The sequence below is a fragment of the Delphinus delphis genome, chromosome 15 (genome assembly GCF_949987515.2).
Source record: "Delphinus delphis chromosome 15, mDelDel1.2, whole genome shotgun sequence".
Classification (NCBI taxonomy): domain Eukaryota; kingdom Metazoa; phylum Chordata; class Mammalia; order Artiodactyla; family Delphinidae; genus Delphinus; species Delphinus delphis.
The window spans coordinates 82,663,875-82,679,500 of NC_082697.1; the positions used below are offsets into that span (position 1 = coordinate 82,663,875).

At 52.2% G+C, this 15,626-nt stretch overlaps 1 long non-coding RNA gene across 1 annotated transcript; it reads left to right on the forward strand.

Annotated features, from left to right (window-relative positions):
- Window positions 1-7,973: 7,973 nt before the first annotated feature.
- On the forward strand, window positions 7,974-13,833 carry LOC132438893 (uncharacterized). The gene is made up of 4 exons (XR_009522237.1): window positions 7,974-8,077; window positions 8,302-8,499; window positions 13,139-13,208; window positions 13,743-13,833. It is a non-coding gene; the product is annotated as an uncharacterized lncRNA (long non-coding RNA).
- The last annotated feature ends 1,793 nt before the right edge of the window (window positions 13,834-15,626 follow it).

Here is a 15,626-nt window from a genome sequence, read left to right on the forward strand (position 1 = left end):
CCCAGAATCGTTTAACGACTCAGGAGCGCCAGGCTTCCCCCAGGCATCTCCTGCCTTCCTGGAGGGACGCCCCGAATCCCCCAAAAGTTCTGAAAAGTAATTTCAGTCTCATTAATTCTGGAAACAAACAACGGCAGAGGGAGAAGGAAGATGATGAGCAGAATTAAAGGACAAAGCGGAAGGGGACCCAAGGTACCTGGGGTTGGGGAGAGTGAGGGAGGGGGTGTGAGGTGGGTGCAGCGACCCCACACTCGGTGCAGACTGGGACAGGCAGGTGAAGGGTGCAAGAGGAGTGGTGCTGGGGCGTGGTCAAGGCGGGGCCAGGGTGGGCGGGGCCCACGGGAATGGGGCCTGGATGCACAGGTCAGGAGTAAGGGGAGGATGGGGAGGGGACTGGGCGGGGCAGGGTCCAGCTGGGACTACATCTTCCAGGATGACTGAGTTATCTAGAAAAAGAAACAAGGGGAAGAACATACCAGATGGAGACAACAGCATATCCATGTATAATGGGTTGAACTGTGTCCCCCAAAATTTTATATGTTGCAGTCCTAACCCCCAGCACCTCAGAATGTGCCTATATGTGGAAATAGGGTCCTTGTAGATGTAATTAGTTAAGATGAGGTCATTAGTGTGGGCTCTAGTCCAATATGACCTGTGTCCTTATATGGGGAAAATGTGGACCCAGGGACAGTCACACCAGGAGATGCCATGGGAAGGTACATGGGGAGAAGATGGCCATCTACAAGCCCAGGAGAGAGGCCTAGAACAGATCCTCACAGCCCTTGGAAGGAACTGACCCAGCCCACACCTTGATCTTGGACTTCTGGTCTCCCGAACTGTGAGACAATAAATGTATGTTGTTTAAGCCATCCCATCTGTGGTACTTTGTTACAGCAGCTCTAGCAAATTAATACACAAACTAAGTCACAGAGACCCAAAAATGTGTGGTGAGGGGAGAGTGCAGACAGTTTGTAGCAAAGTAGGAAGTAGGAATGGGGGCAGATGAAGCTCTGGAGGCGGGGGGCTCAGAGGGCCACGTTTAGGAGTTTGAGGTTTATCTTTGGTCAGTGGAGAGGCATGGAGGCCTTCAAGCTGGGAACGAAGGTGGTCAGTTTGGGCTTTAGGAGACTCACCCTGGCTGCAGAGTGGAGGAGACTGCCACAGCCATGTGAGCAAGAGATGGAGTTCCAGGGCAGGGAGTAGAGAGAAGAGAGCAGCCCCAGGAGAGTGCAGGCATTCTCATCCACAGGACGCCACAGGGGCCAGCAGGGTGGGGTGAGGAATGTATCACTTTGCTCAAGATGACTTAACAAAGTCCACAGACTGGGCAGCTTCAATAACAGACATTATTTTCTCCCAGTTCTGGAGGCTGGAAATCCAAGATCAAGGTGTCAGCAGGGTTGATGTCTTCCGAGGCCTCTCTCCATGGCTTGTAGATGGCCGTCGTCTCCCTGTGTCTTCACGTGGTCTTCCTTCTCTGTGTGTCTGTGTCCTAATCTCTTCTTCTTATAAAGACCGCAGTCCTATTGGGTGAGGGCCCACCCATATGACCTCGACTTAATATTTTTTTCAATTCAAATGTACATTTATTGAGCCCACATTAAACGGGACCTGGTTAAGAAATGACCCTCTCCTCATCTGTGTACAATGCCCTGCTGTTTCTCCTTGGCTGGGTACATCCTATTTCACTAGTCTTCCACAAACATGTAGTCTTCCAGAATGGAGACTTCTGGGCAGAAGTTCAGAATCTTCTCAGAAGTGATGGGCAGCAGAGTGGTGGTCACAGCTAGTGGAGACTTTGCTTCATTTGAAGCCTGCCTGGAAACAGACTCGTGGCTTCCCGTGGAGGGGCCGGCCCGGGCTGGGCTGGCGCTCCAGTCATGGGCTCCTTGGAATAAACAACACTGATATCTGCATGATCTCCACTCACAAAGTGTAAATGGAATTGTAATTGGCTGTTGGCCCCCTTGGCTTCTTCCCCAAAGCTGAGGGTAGTTGACTCCACATCCGTAGAGAATTCGAAAGCCTGTGTGTGTTCTCCAAACACATATCAGGGGCCGCCTCCAGGGGTGGCATGAGGAAAGTCACAGCCGGGACAAACAGGGCAGAGAAGACCAGGGCCTTCCTGAGTGAACGTGGTGCCAGCGGAAAGCCGGCAGGGGGGGCAGCCCTGGAGCGTGCTGGACGAGCCTTCCGCTGGGCTTGTACAGAAACTTTGGCTCCGTTCCCAGCTGGCTGTCAACCTCATTTTAATGTAATTACCTCTTTAAAGACCCTATCTGCAAATAGAGTCACATTCTGAGTTGCTGGAGGCTAGGACTTCAACATATGAATTGGGAGGATTCGGTATACAATTCAGCCCATAACAAAGGGATACCCACGTTTCTGTGGCAGTTTTCACTTCAAGCCCATGGCTCATACACACTACTATATATAAAATAGATAACCAACAGGGACCTACTGTATAGCACAGGGAGCTCTACTCAATACTCTGTAATTACCTATATGGGAAAAGAATCTAAAAAAGAGTGGATATATGTATATGTATAACTGATTCACTTTGCTGTACAGCAGAAAGTAACACAACATTGTAAATCAACTATACTCCAATAAAAATTAAAAAGAAAAAAACCCCACAGCTCACTGTGAGACATCAGAGAGAGCCCAGGACAGGCCAGCTGCTCCCCTAGCCTGGCCCTCCCAAGGTGACCATTTTCCTTGGGAATGCATTACTGTCTGGGTTTGGCCTTCTCCTGCAGGCTCAAAATCTAATTTCCATTCCTTCGAGTGATATTTATGGCGCTGGCTCTGCACCAGACATGATTTTGAGGGCATAGTGAATGGTTCCATCTCTCTTGGGGGTGAGCGGGCATGAACCAAGTTCAAAGAAAGTGACAAATAAAAACCATGATGTCAATTTAATGATTTGCCCGAGAAATACAATTATCAGATGTGCAGGTTGACAGGACAGCACCCTCTCTCCCTCTGGCAGGCTCTAAGGAGAGCCAGACAACCGTCGGCTGGCCACTTTGGTGGAAAGACCTCCTTCCACACCATCTGCACTCTCCTGTCCGGCAGGCAGGCCTCCAGGAGAATGACTGTGATGCCCACAAATTCACCTGATTAGCCTGGAACCAGAACAGGAGAGTGAGGTGAACTCGGGCGGGGGTTCTGGCTCTAGGCAGCCGGAGGCTCCCTCTCCCACGCCACGGATCAGCCTTGGCAGACAACCTGGATGCCAGAGCCAGGATGCCTCCTCCCTGGCCCCAGCTGGACGGCTCTGCCCACAGCTGTCTCGAGGCCCCGGCTTACCAGCCCCTTCTCGCTATGTGATATTTCTCCCAACAGGATATGATTCAATTGGCCAGGTTTCCATCAACTGAAATTGCAAACCCACGCCTGGCTGCCTCTGGGCAACTGCCCCCAAATCCCGGAGCACAGGAGTCCTGGGTCTTTCCAAATCCTCCTGCCTCTCATTTACTCACAGATCTTGGGTCCCACTGCAGGCAGACCCAGCCAAGGCAGAGATACGACTTTTCTAGTCAGCCTTGTTTTCCAGGGGCAGATTTTCGGTAAAGCTAACAAAGCCCGAGTGTCAGGACCCCTCCTTTGCTTGGGCCCCTGGAAGAGCTGGAAGATGCTGGCAGTCATAGAGTGTTCTAGGTGGGAAGAGAAGTCAGCTTGGATTCAGCAAACATGTCTCATAAATTGCCTAAAGGCATTGCAGAAGAAAAAGACCTAGATTCCCAGGGCTCCCGGTACTTGGTGGTGATTTCCTTTCTCACTGTAAATCAACATTTGCTTTCATACCTAAATCCATATTGTATTTATGTATCCTTTCTCTCAAAGAGAATCCCTCAAATGGGCTGAGCTTCAGGCCTCACAGACCTTGGATCCACTCCTGCTGGTTTCCCCTGAGTCCTCATCCGTAGGGTGCTGGGGATGAGGGGCTGCCCCGAGACAGGCAGCTCCATGCCTTCCAGACTCACAGGGACACTGCCCAGGAAGTGGGTTGACATCATGAGTCAGAGAAAGATCCTGAGTGTTTCAGCATATGAGCCTTCAGTGTGTAATGGACGTTGGAGCTGAGCTCTGCGCCCCCTGCACCGGGCCCTCCCCCAGAAGACCACCGTGGTTGGGAATACCTGCTTGGCTGGTGTAGCCCTGGGCTTCCTTCACATCACTGAAGGGAGAGACTGACATCTCTCAATAACACATGGCTCACGTTCCCTTCTAGGGACATTTTTCAGCTTTGGAAAAGAAAAAAACAACCTTTGAAAATTCCTTTAAAAGTTAAAGCATGGCTTTTGGTGCCTCCCCCTCCAAATCAAAAACATGTATTTTTGCAAACGACAGAAACATCAGACGTCTTCCCTCCGTCATCTGTCTGGCTGACACGTTTTTCGGGACAGGCGCTTGCAAGGCTTAATTTATGTCTCTGTGTGTTTTAAGGAGCTCCGTGCTATCATTCTGATCTGGGAGTTGCCGTGTGGCCCTGCATCTCTCAGTCTGGTCATTCGTCCTTTCCTCACCTGTGGAGAGTCCGCCCCGCCCTGCGCTTTGTTTTGTATCTGTCGGTCCCCTCCCCACCCCACCTCCCTGCAAGCCAGTCCATCTGGGACTGTTCAGGTGCCAGATCCCCCATTCAGGATAAAGTCTCTCACATATGGATGACAGCGCGGGAGGGGCAGTAGCCAGGGCCCCGTCCCCACGTGACCTGGCGGCAGGGCTCTGGACACTGCCAGCTTCACCTCCCTGACCCCTGCCTCCTGAGTGCACAATGGACACCCCTCCCTTTTCAAGAGCTGCACCCTCTGTGTGCAGCCATCACCAGAACTAATGCATGGTTCATAGGAGGCTCTTGGCCCGGCAGTGGGCGCCAAGGGAGAGGAGCATGAGGCCCACAGAAGCACTTTGGTTCAAGGAACATTCTTTCCCTGATGCACATCTGTGCTGCCTGGAAGTGCATTAAAAAGAATCAGATGAGCTGCTACTTCTAAAATAGGTTTTGAATGTGTAAAGTGCCCGGGGAGGGCGGGGGGTGGTGCCGAGCTGACGAGGCGCTGGGGCTTCTTTCCGGCTTTGTCCCTGAAGCACAGGGCACCATGTGCCCTGCAGGGGCCCTCCTGGGCAACTGGGAAGGGGACAGGCCTGCCTCAGCAAGGGCAGGGCCACCGAGGCCTCCAAGCCTCAGCACTCTGCTCTCTCACCAAGCAATGCTCTTTCGGCTCTGTGGCTGTTTCAGGAAGAGGAACGGGTCTCTTATCCTGGCCTAACAAGGAGACCCCTCTAGAGCCTTTGCCAGAGACCCAGATTCGAGTAAAGCAGCCAAGGGGCCCGACCTCCTGGCTGGTCCCAGCTCCACCACCCACCACCTGGGGGCCTTGGGCAAGTCACCGAGCCTGGAATCAGGAAAAGTGTGCCCTCCTGACTTGAAACTCCCCAGGTGGTATCCCACCGATTTCTGATCTGCTTTTCTCTGTGCAGACCACATACTACAGGATATACAGAAGGACCATTTGTCCTGGGGACCAGACCTACAGAGCTACGAGCCAAGGAATTCTGAATCAACAAGGCATGTAAGGCCAGGACTTGGGCACAAGGCACATGCATCAATCATGGCTTCCAGTGGTAAGTGACTGAAATCCCAACACAACTTGGTCTTGCAAAAAGAGGGAACTTATTAGCATCTACAGGTGAAAGGTGGCTTCAGGCATAGCTGTATCCAGGCACAGAAACAATGTTGTCAAGACTCACTGCTGTTGCAGCCCAGGACTGTGCTTTCCCCTCTGTTGGCTTCACTCTCAGGCAGGCCTGGTCCCCATGGTATCTTCATGGCCTTGCCAGCCCTGTGGAAGACGGTCTCTCTTGTCCAAGGGCTCAGCTAAAGTCTCAGGGCCAGTCACTGTGACCAGGAAGGTGGATTGCATAATAAACTTGGGGATGAGGGGTGTCATCACTACCCAATCCACAAGAAACGGTGGGGGGAGACCCCTAGAGGAAATTCGGAGTCATCAGAAGTCTATGGACAGCATGCTGGGAAAAGAAAAACATTAGGCATCCAACATGGAGTGAAGACAGGGACCCTGTCACTGTTCTGTGCTGTTTAGATGGATTGAGCCAATAGTTCATGGTTTGGGGTTTGTTCTCCCTGGTGGTCAGGTTAGAGGAGTGGGCGTTTGAGCTGAGCTGCCGAGAGTACGAGTTTGCCAGGTGGGCAAGGAGGGAAAAGCATTCCAAGCAGGGGGAACAGCACAAGCAAAGCCATGAGGTGCGAAAATGCAAGGCACGTTCATAACCGGTGAGCCTCATCCTTGCAGGCATCATGCGGATGGCAGGGAGCACAGAGTGGGAAGAGCTTTCATCTGGAAGTCAGGCAGACTCAGGTGCAAACCCCAGCTCTGCCACCTGCTCTGTGAGATCTCAGCAGGTCCCTACCCCTCCCTGGGTTCTGGTTTCCTCCACAGGACACTGATGTGTGCTGGAGATTGAGTCCCTTATGTCACTACTGTTCTCTGTGAGCTTCCACTACCTGGGATATTTGCTGGCTTTACAGTGCCACCTGCTCTACCCACCCACCTCACACACACCCACAGCTGTCACCTGGGCCTTGCCTTCCCTGCTTTACTCCGTAATGCAAAAAACTACACTTCCCAAGCTCACTTGCCCTCTGGCTTCTGGGTAAGTTTGGTTAATAGGAGGCACTAGTGCATGAAAAGATGCTCAAAGTCACTAATCATTAGAAAAATACAAATCAACAATGAGATATCCCCTCACACCCATGAGGATGGCTGCTATTTAAAAAACAAACAGGGCTTCCCTGGTGGCGCAGTGGTTGGGAGTCCGCCTGCCGATGCGGGGGACGCGGGTTCGTGCCCCGGTCCGGGAAGATCCCACATGCCGCGGAGCGGCTGGGCCCGTGAGCCATGACAGCTGAGCCTGCGCGTCCGGAGCCTGTGCTCCGCAACGGGAGAGGCCACAGCGGTGAGACGCCTGCGTACCGCAAAAAAAAAAAAAAAAATGGTTAAGGTGGTAAATTTTATGTTATGTGTATTTTATCCAAATATTTAAAAATTGGAAAGCAGGATGAAAGAAGCCAGGGTCTGTCCCCCCACTTCTCCACATGGTTCCTTTTCCTCCACGTCTCTGGCACCTGCTGCACAGTCGCTCCCTCTGCAGCCCCAGCTCCCGAGGGTCCGTGGTTCTTGCCGTGACTCCCCCTTCCACCAAATGGCTCCAGATCCCGGGGTCCAGTAAAACCACTTCCTCCCTTGGCCTCTCCAGTCCCAGGGATGGTTGTGGCTTCCTGCATTGCTAATCCATGAGTTGCCTCACTTTACCCTTTGGTTTCTCCACTCTCTAATCATTAGAGTAACCAACAAATTCACTCTTTTTAAAAATACCCAGGTGGTTTCTCTTTCCCTAACTGGGATTGTCTGTTACACAACCTAATGAATGGCTCACGTGGCAGGCGTGGGCACAGGCCTCCCCGGCAGCAACTCCAGCAATCCCCACTGGCTGGGGTACACTGGGGGCCGAGGAAGTCCAGATGTTTGGTGCCTCTGGGACAATCTGTTCAACCAGGAACCAAACCTAAAACAGCCAGCCTGGAGTCTCAGCTTCTCTGGCAGGTGGGAACACATGAGGCAGACACTCCACGGGTGCAAAGGAGAAGTCAAAAGAAATCCACGGGACTTCCCAGGTGGTGCAGTGGTTAAGAATCCACCTGCCAGTGCAGGGGGCGTGGGTTCAAGCCCTGGTCCGGGAAGATCCCACATGCTGCGGAGCAACTAAGCCCATGTGCCACAACTACTGAGTCTGCGCTCTAGAGCCCACAAGCCACAGCTACTGAGCCCGAGAGCCACAACTACTGAAGTCCGTGCACCTAGAGCCTGTGCTCCGCAACAAGAGAAGCCACCGCAATGAGAAGCCCGCGCACCACGATGAAGAGTAGCCCCTGCTCGACACAACTAGAGAAAGGCTGCGCGCAGCAAGAAAGACCCAACGCAGCCAAACATAAATTTAAAAAAAAAAAAAAGAGAAAGAAATCCACAAGCATCCTTCAGATGGTGGTTCTGTAAGTAGCTGCAGTGTTTCATTATTTACTCCTGCTTGCAGCGGACTCAAGCCTGGGCTGGGCCCTCCTCCAACCCCACCCCACCCCCGGGCCCTCTTGTGCCCTGGGCTGGCCGTGGCGACTCCCTGGGAGGTTGGTCCATGACCCCTCAAATCCTCCTACTTCTCAGATTGGCCCCTGGTTCAAGGTCTGCGATCCTGAGCTCATCTCCCTCCGGTCCCCAGGGCCACCCACACTGTCCCCCAGGGCAGCCCTTCTGCAAAGCCAGGAGAGAGAGTAAAACCTGCCCCACTCAGGTGGGCCGCGGCCTGGCCGGATCCTGATGCTTCTTGTTGAGAGCCGCCAGCCTGCCTCCCGGGCACAGGCAGACAGCATGAAGAGGCCTCCTCACTCTGGACCGGTCAGAGAGGCAGACAGCAAAGGTAAGACCCTGCCAGGCTGCCTCCCGCCCTCGCCACACCCAGTTCCACTCCCCATTTGTTCTGCAACACCGCCCAGCCCCCCACGCCACAAACAGCTCGGAAATCTGGGAGGGTCGCCGTCGGCGCTCTGCACCAGGCCCTTCTCGGGAAGAAGTTGAGCATCGCCAATGTCCTCCTCCAGCCCCGAGCCCAGCACCTGTGGCCCCAGCACCACAGCGCCGCCCTGGCCCTCAGCCAGCCCTCAGCTCTGCACTGGTTGGTCTCCGGCCCCCTGGAGGCCCCTGCCGTGTTTACTGGGGGCAGAGCCAGGAAACAGCTGCCCTGAGCGCCACCTCCTCTTGGGGCTGAGTCCGCTGGGTGCCAGAGACCACAGGCCTTGCCCGGTATTCACGGATCCAAACTCAGCGGGTGTCCGAACCTTGTCAGGCCCCATGGGAAACCCAGCCCTGGCCACCCCCTGAGCAGGAGGCTGAGCTCCCCTCCTCTGCTCCCACCTTAGCCCATAAAATAGAAACTGCTTTCACTTCCACCTCCCAGGAAGACTGTGGGAGAAGCACCCACCCGGCTCTCCCTTCTCCATCCCTGTCATGGTGGACAAGTGACCGCCGTGATCGATTGTCAAGGGCGGGGCTGGTGCTACCATGAATCAAAGGCCACCCTCTGCCCGCTCACCCTGGGCAAGGGCCTGGTGGACGGGGAAGAAGGGACAGTCCTTCCTGCCTCTCACGTGGGGTGGCAGCCCCCTCCTCTGCCAGCCCACGCACCTGGGCAGCAGGACCTGGCCTTCCGCTCTGGCCCCCCCGTGTAGTAGTGCGGACCCGACTCCCCTCACTGGCCCAGCTGGAGTCTAGGTGGCAGGGGTAGGTGGAGGAAGTCAGGCAAGGAGCAGGGAACCCCCTTCCGGTTTCAGAACTCTTAGGGGCCTAATTCCCCTCTCTGGTCTCAAACTGTGCTTTTATTCTTTGAACAAAAGAATAACAAGTGGCCTGGAGTCAGAAACCGTTTGCTCTTTGGCTGCAGCAGCATTGTTCTCTGCTTGGGGGTCTAGCTGGTGTCAGGGTGGGATGGACAGACAGAGGGGCGAGCCCGCGGTGGGCCACATCCAGCCCTCTGCTCCAGCCCAGAGCATCCTAGTCTCTTTTTAGAACCTTCCTTGGGGCTGAGACAGCAGAAGAGAACAATTTGTCATCTTGTGCCTGGGCTTAACCCATTAGTCTTTGTTCAGACAATCTCTTTAGACCTTAAATAAAGGATTCAGCTTCTTCCCAAAGAGCTGAGGACAGCAGGAAAGGCAGAGGCTGTTCAGGAGATTCTTCACAGTAAAGAAGGAAGTGACCTTGGGCATCCTGTGTTTGGGGACAGTGTCAGGAGTTTATAAATATTCCCTCTTCCCATTGAGATAACCTCCCAGCTCAGCTGTACTGTGATAATGCTGACAATGGACCTCTTCTGGCCCCCTTGGTCTGTCTACCAATTGACTGACACTTAGAGGGTGTAATGGGTTGGATGGTGTGTCCCCCAAAATTCATATCCACCCAGAACCTCTGAAGGTGACCTTATTTGGAAACAGGGTCTTTGCAGATGTAATTATTAAGGTTAGAGTTGAGATCATACTGAATCACGAGGTGCCCTAATCCAGTGAGAGTGTCCCTACAACAGAGACTGACCACCTCAGAAACAGGGGGCCTGGCTTCCAGGCCAGGAACACCTCGGTAAAGGAACTTGCAGACCCTCATCCACCCGTTCTTCTCTGCCCGTGCCCACCCATCCCCATGAGGGTCAGGATGTCCCCAAGCCCTTCCTCCTCTTAGTAAACTATGCCCTGGGCGCACCCCAAGTCCCTGCCAACAGTTTACCCCAACCTAGTAGTCAGCAAACTCAGTGCAACTGGCACATCCCAGGAGACCTAAGGACAGAGCAGGGATGTCTGCCGCCAGCATCCTTTCTCTAGCCAGAAACGACTCCAAGTTATTCACAAACAGAATACCTCTTAAAGCAAGCCTGAAGATTACTTTGCAGCCCTTAACTTCATGAAGCGTTTAGACTTCCTTGGTTTAATGAATTTATGTGAAAATCTGGTTCTCCAAATCTGTGCATCCTCCTAAAAATAGTAATTCCGATCTCAGTGTGTTTTTCACAGTGTCGCCCCTTTGACACTAGCGATATTCTAAGCTTCATGAATTCCTTTAGTAACATGACATTCAACAGTTAGGTGGGATGTGTGGCACCCACTGCCATGCCTGACGCAAAATAAGCTCACAAAAGATATTTCTCGCTTGAAAGAAATGCAGTAAGGCATGGTGTTCTCTTGTCTCTGCAGTTACCGCAGTGCAATTCTGACTCTACCCCTGTGGAGTTAGCACAAGTTTCACAGGTTCAAGGGTACAGTCCCCAACAAGACTGCACCCACTTCAGACACCAGCCACACTTTGGAGGCCCCCAGGCCACCCACAATTCTGATCAAGTGGCCACAAATCTGGAAGGTTTTCACAACCCCCATCAGGTTCAACTATTTGCTAGAATGACTCACAGGGCTCAGGTAAGTGCTGTCCTTCTGGTTACAGTTTCATTATAAAGGATCCAGCCAAGTGAAGAGGCCCCATGGCGAGGCCTGGGAGGATCTTCTGTTCCCTCTCCTCGTGAGGTCTGGGTGTGCCACCCTCCAGCATACCCATGTGTTCAACAGTCGGGAAGCTCCACCAAGTGTCAGGGCCCAGAGCTTTTATTGGGGTTTCACTGTAGGTAGGACTCGTTGAATCACTGGCCAGGTGACTGAACTCAATCTCCAACCCTCCTACCCCATCCTACCCCCAAAGTCTGGCTTGTTTCTTAGTCCATTCATGCTACTGTAACAAAATATAGCCTCTCTGTATAAACGGTATAGTCTATATTTTGTTATAGACTGGGTGGCTATAAACAGCAGTCTGTAACACCATAGACTGGGTGGCTTATAAACAACAAACATGTATTTCTCACAGTTCTGGAGGCTGGGAAATGTGGGATCATGGCACCAGCAGATTCAGTGTCTGGTGAGAGCCTGCTTCCCGGTTCACAGATGGCCATCTTTTCACTGTGTCCTCATATAGCCAAAGGGGCTACGAAGCTCCCTGGGGTCTCTTTTATAAGGTCACAGTCCCATTCATGAGGGCTCCACCCTCATGACCTAATCACCTCCCAAAGGGCCCACCTCCAAATACCATCAGATTGGGGGTTAGAATTTCAGCACGTGAATCTGGGGGAGACAAAAACATTCAGATCGTAGCAGGCTGACATGACCTGGCTCAAGGACCCAGCCTGCTAGTCCCGTGGTTGGTCTCTATGGCGTGGCCACCCCCATCCTGAGTCGTCTCAACAACCTAAACTTAGTTGTGGGCCTAGGAGTCCACCATGTATAACAGGCACTCCTATCACTCAGGGAATTCCAAAGACTTAGAAGCTCCCTCCCAGGAACCAGTCACACTCTTTATTACACAAGAGCTCAGATCTTGAGTGATTCTTTTAATAGGAGGTGCCACTGAACACAACACCTGAGCCCTCAGATTCTGATGGCCACTCTCTAAATGTATCTGAGTTAATCCCACAGCCCCATGTGGCAGCACCTTCCAAGAAATGCCATTAGATAAAAACTATCAAAAGATATTCTGATCTATATCCCATCTATGACTCTCGAAGAATGTCACACATGGATGCTTCTTCATATACCTTTTCCTGTCTTTTGGCATTTAAACCCTCCTCACCAAAGCTGCCCAGGCTCCTCTCTCCACTCCCTACTGCTGACTCCAAGAATTCAGCCCTGGGACTTCCCGGGTGGTCCAGTGGTTAAGACTCTGCACTCCCATTGCAGGGGGCCTGGGTTCGATCCCTGGTCAGGGAACTAGATCCTGTAACCAAGATCCTGTGTGCTGCAACTAAGACCTGGCACAGCCAAATAAATAAATAAATAAATAAATAAAAGAATTCAGTCCTGACCTGGGCCCCAGTAGCTCTCAATGTTTCCCCTCCTCCCCCAGGAAATAAGCTGAGCTACAAAGACCATGCCTCCAATTTCATGAAAGAAAGGAAGAAACTTTCCAAGCTGTGATGGTTAATTTAATGTGTCAACTTGACTGGCTATGGGATGCCCAGATTAAACATTCTTTCTGGGTGTTTCTGGATGAGATTCGCACTTGAATCAGTGGGATGGTCCTCCCCAAAGTGGGTGGGCCTCATCCAATCCATGAAGCCTGAATAGAACAAAAGACCGAGGAAGGAGGGATCCACCCCTTTTCAGGATGAATTTCAAAGTTTGAACCAAGAGGGCTGCTGATGAGCACTTGATTCCTAAGAACCAGATACCCCTCCTCCCCCACTGGTTCCCTGGGCTCTTTGGATTTCAGGGGCAATTCATTTGAATTCCTGTTTCTAACCAACTCTGTTTCCTGAATTTCTAAGCAATCCAGGTGCCCACTACTTGGAATGAAAAGGAGAGCATGTGTGTCTGCCTGGCCTGATCATGAACTGTAGTCTTCAGAGGGGAGGTGATGCTTCTAGGCGTTCCCGGGTCATTCTCAACTGACCTCACCTGAGGACAGATGCAGTGAAGGGCACCCTTCCCTGCCCAGGGCCCTCCTCACAGACACCCCCAATTGTTTTTCTACAGCACTGTTTTGCCTTGGGGCGGGGTCAACACAGAGCTCCTGTCCGGGAAGCCGTGGTGTAGGGAAAAGATGGTAAGTTCCAATCCAGCCTCCAGAACTCACTGGGTAATCTTGGACATGTTATTGGATTTGCTGAGCTATTTCTCTGCCCACAAATCGGGGGCAGGAGGGACTCCCTTGCTCAGGCATCCCACAGGCTGCTGTGAGAACCCCAGACATCAACCGTGCAGCAGACACCGTGCCTTTGGGCACCCTTCCCACCCTTTGCTCTTCTTCAAGAAGTCTCCCTCCTCGGGGCGGGTTCCATGCCCCGCCCCCAGAACGTCAGCTTGCAGTGCCACTGGCACCCTCCAAGTCCAGGGTCCCAGTGGGGTGAGCCCCACCCACTGCTGAGCCCGACCCTGTCACTGGTGGCCGTGCTCCCATCCCCAGCTCAGAGAGGTAAACTCTACTCCTGTCCCCCACCTCCTCTCTGTGGAGGCAGAAGGAGCGTGGTGAAAGGGTCCCCAATCCCTCGGGTTTCCAGGGATCCTACAAGCCATGCTGTGATGCTTAACTGCCAAATAGGAGAGGAGAAACAAATGATGTTTATTCTCCCATCCCCAGATCTCCCGACCCCATCCTGAGCATTCTGAGTGGAAACCAGACCCCATGGGTGCCCAGCCAGGATCAGTTTGGCAGAAGTACCTGGAGTGTGAGAAACTAATAAGATCCATTCAACTTGAAGGCTAATTTTATATGACTGTGTCCATTTTTCCCCCAAGAAATTTCACACCTTGACACAAACAAGGAGATTCTAAGAAAGAGAAATTTAATGTAAGTAGCATTTCCAACCGTGGAGGGGTATATGGAAATGGGCCTTTTTCCCTGTGACCAGTGGCCTCCTGAGATACATGAAAGGAAGACCGCTCCCCCAACATGGTGTCCCTCCCACGACAATCAAGCCCCAAGTTGGCTCATCTCACAAGGACCTTGTACATCTGATGGCGTCTTTTGAAGGCAGTCAGTGAGAATGATACCTGAGCTGCAGCTTAGCTGGCATTACCTGGCATACAGTGAGTGCCCAATAAATGCTGGCTGGCTGGCTGGCTGGATGGATAGATAAGTGAGTGAGTTATTCAACAGTCCCATCACAAGCCAACATTCATTAAAGCCTTTCCATAACAATCTAGACATAGAAGAGTTGTTTGTGGAAAGGCAAGAACCGAATTTGCAAACCCTCCTGTTGACTTCACAATAATTCATGCTCACCTGCGTCTAATAAAATATGGAAGCAATTCTACAGGAATGTTTTGTGCTTTAGCGATTCATTTAACTATTTCCTCCAGGGGGCAAGTCATATATCCTCATCCAGATGTGTGGGGAGTTCCACGAATAAATCTGCAAATATCAAGATGAGATGCTCCCCCCTGACCCCCGGCCACACGAGTTCTTGCTAACGGAAGCATGAAAGTGGAGACCAGCGGAAGTCATTCTGGCCTCTGCTCCCAGTCACGGTCCCCAAGCCCAAAGCTCCCCGTGCCTGAGCCCCCTACTGCAGTGACCTGAAACGGCTAAAGGAGCTGAGTGCCCAAGGCACTTTCTTCAAGGAACTTTCCTCTGTCAAGTCCATGCCCGGCGCTTGGCAGGACCTCGGAGAGATGAGATGCTCTCCCCCCCATCAGCCCTGATTCGAGAACACCAGGAAGGAGGCTCAGGTGCCAAGCTGCTGCCACTGTCCCTGCAGACCCCAACCACGGCCCTTCACTGGGCTGAGTCCGCCTGTGTCAGCTGCCCCCCAACTCCTTGCAGATTCAAGAACCGATGAATACAGATGAGCAACACCTGCCCGGAGCTGCCTGGCATTCCACTCACGTCCTGATTTTCTGGGTCACCAATTTTTTTAATTAAACTTTTAATTTTGAAATAGTTGTAGATTCTCATGCAGTTAAGAAAGATCCCCAAGTCCCAATTCTTCCTCAATTCTTCCTCCCCTGCCCCTGTCCCCTGTGGTAATATCTTGCAAAATAGTAGTACAATAGTGAGTCACCAATTTTTTAAAATGTCACATCCCATGTCTATTTCCTAATGTGTGATAAGAAGTATATTTTCACCCAGTGGAGGCTCTTGTCTCCCCGTTCCCACTCCCAAACCTACTTGACCTCACCACCCAATTATTTCCCACTTTGATAAAGAGCACAGTGTACACAGCCCCACATTCAGGATTTCTCTCCCTCTTCCTTGCATTTTCTCACTTTTTTTGGTGGGGGGCCAAAACAGTCCTGAATCCACCCACTTGTCACTCTCTGGACCACAATGACCCTGGCATTAGCCCCTGTCAACGCTCTTCAGCAGAACCAGCTAAAGAATTTGTAGGGCCCGGTGAAAAATGAACGTACAGAGCCCCGTGTTCAAAAACTATTAAGAGGGACTTCCCTCGTAGTTCAGTGGTTAAGAATCCACCTGCCAATGCAGGGGACACGGGCTCAAGCCCTGGTCAGGGAAGATCCC